We start from the raw sequence: 2,817 nt of genomic DNA on the forward strand, positions 1-2,817 counted from the left end.
TGTGCATAATATCAAGGGTCCAAAGAACACTGGTGCCGAGGCACGTGTAAATATGTGTGTAGGAGGAAGTGGGGGTGGAGCCCTTCCAGTTTGCAAAGAGCTTCTAGATCAGTCTGTGCAGAATAAGATGTAAATGTAACCCTGCATATATACATACATATATGTATGTGCATATATACAAATAGAAAGGTCCATACCCTCTCATTTATGATGAGGGTATTTATGAAAGCTACTTTCATCTTCAGACTATCTCACAGCAATAAGAACATCCTTCTGAGATAAGATAAAGGCGCTTCTTCCCTTTCTAACATGCAGCAGAACATAGAGGCGTGAGTTCTATATACAAGAATGAGTCTCCCCGGAGTAATTTGTAGGTGTTCATTGAAACTGAATGATTAAAACCACTGTAGCAATTTTACAGAGGCAAGTTTATGGACTCAGATGGGCAAACTTCACAAATTCTTCCTGGGGCATCTTAAGATACCACCGTCCTTGGTTTCTGCTAGCCCTGCTGTGGCAGTAGCACACTTTGCAGCACAGTTAGCAGAAATGAAGAAGTTGTTGGGTGCTCCAGTTCATAGACTAATATCTTAGTTCAAACTCCCCTTTACTAGCAACTGAAGCTGGAATGTTGGACTATGAACAGGCGTATGCTCCTTTGCTTCCATTTTGGGCCACGGGCAGTCGCATCCAGCAGCCATACATTCAGAGTCAGTGCCATCTTAAACCTGTGCAGGCAAACATGAGTCAGAACCTCATGTGGGACGTCCACAATGGGCCCAGATTAGACCCTGGAGCTACTCTGATAGCAGGATGTTTCTGGACACCAGATTGTACTGTGACCCATTAGCACCCCCAACAGATACTCTTCAGGCCAGGGCTCATTTTCACCAGGCAGGATTATTAACCTCTCTGGTATCACAAAAGCATCACACTGGGAAACTAGGTAGCTGGACTTTTCCACTGACCAGCTGTGCGACTTAAGACAAGTTGCTCTGCACCCCTCTGCCATGGTTTCCTTACCTCTAAACTGGGCATATGCTGCCAGGCATACAAACACATGCCAGGCAAAGCAAAGAATTCACCACATTGTGGCGGTTGTGCCCCAGTGAAAACACCAACAAAAGCAACAGAGGAGCTATCCTCCATGTTACTGTGCTCAGTGGTAAAATTTACAGTCTTAATATTTGGCAGTACCCCAAATACCTTTCCTTTAGATATCATGTACAAATTGAATTAGGTCTTAGTTTAAGAATGCTGTTAAAAAATTAACAGCTCTGCACAAACAAGTGCAAATCACCCAGTCCCCTACTTCCTTCTCCCAGCCAGTGAGACAATCATAAAAGTGTGATGAGGCTACCATAGAACCAAATCTGCTGTAGTCCTCCTGGATGGAATTTAGCTTTGGAGACAAAATTTTGAAATTGTAAAGGCTTCATTACCCAAGGAAGACTCAGCCACCACCAGCAGCAGAACAGGGAGGAAAGACAATAGGATACACTTACATAATGATAAGGTTTGTGTTACTGGTAGAGATAATTGATGTAAAATGGAGCCCAAAGCACATGTTAGTTGCTCTTGTTAGTGCACTCCCCTCACTTGAGAGCAAAAAGGGGTCAAACTATGCCAATCTGCTTTTTCACCTTGGCTTCCCACTTACCTGCTGGAAATTCAGACTCTGTGGCTGATAAGTGCTAGGATTCAGGTTGACCCCTGTTCCCTGAGAGACTTTTTTTGGTGGCCTTCTGGGCTAGGGAGAATGATTCTGTAATTCATCTCTTTTTCTGTTAATGATGTGAAGGGACAGAGCAAATCCATGGCTTCAAATTCAAACTTTTTGAAGGCTAAGTTTTTAAGGCTTGAGTGGAAAGCTGAGCATGCCTTACACTGCCATGCAATCCCAACAACTTGTCAGCTCAGGAAGGATCACTGCTACTGTGTGGAGGGACAGCTCATGCCATCTTCCGTGAACCTGAGCAGAAGCCCCAGTCACATCTTGGTCTGGGGCACAGTCCAATATAAACCTCTTGAGACCAGCTTGTCAGCACCCCTCCCAGCCTTGGCAGGAGCTGTTATTCAAATTGTGAGGGTTCACGGTCCCCTCCACTCTCCATCAATGAGGACAACTATAATAAGTATCCATTACAACGTGTATACTGTCTGGCAATTAGTAGCTCACTTTCCAGGGGCCACCCAGTCCTCTGTGACTTCTTGCCACTGCAGGGATGGGCTGAAGAAAACACATATTTCCCAGCTCAACCCAAAGCTCACTGAAGTCACTGAGCGTTGGTACAAACCCTAGCATTCCCACCAGTCGTGACGTGTAAGGGGAGTTTACATTATCAACTTTTGCTGTCTACTTAATAAGGAATACCTCTTTGCAAAGGGCATTATAACGTAAGCTGAATATTTTGTGTCTGAGGGACCTAAAAAAGGGAGTGAGTCACACATCCCTTTCCACCGTGCTTTGCAAGATGATGTGATATGACTTCAAGCAGTCACAAAAAATACTGTTCTTTTCTCTCTTAAAGAAAAATGTTTATTTTATTTTTTTCCATATAGGAGGCTCAACCTTTGGGTCATGCTGAGTTGAGCTCCTTGTGAAAAGCGAGGGGCCAGCATGACTGGTTTTCACAAGGCAAAACTAAACCTGGTGTTAAATGGGGAAGTTTACTTCTAGCCATAAAAAATTAAATTAAGTTATCCAAAGCTTTGATTTGTCAGTGATGAGACTATTTTCCTACACAGGTTTTCCAGATTAGATTGATTCTGTAATTGAAAATAAAATTATGCAGAGAAAAGTCAATAAACTTTCTG

The sequence above is a fragment of the Phalacrocorax aristotelis genome, chromosome 5, assembly GCF_949628215.1.
Source record: "Phalacrocorax aristotelis chromosome 5, bGulAri2.1, whole genome shotgun sequence".
NCBI lineage: Eukaryota > Metazoa > Chordata > Aves > Suliformes > Phalacrocoracidae > Phalacrocorax > Phalacrocorax aristotelis.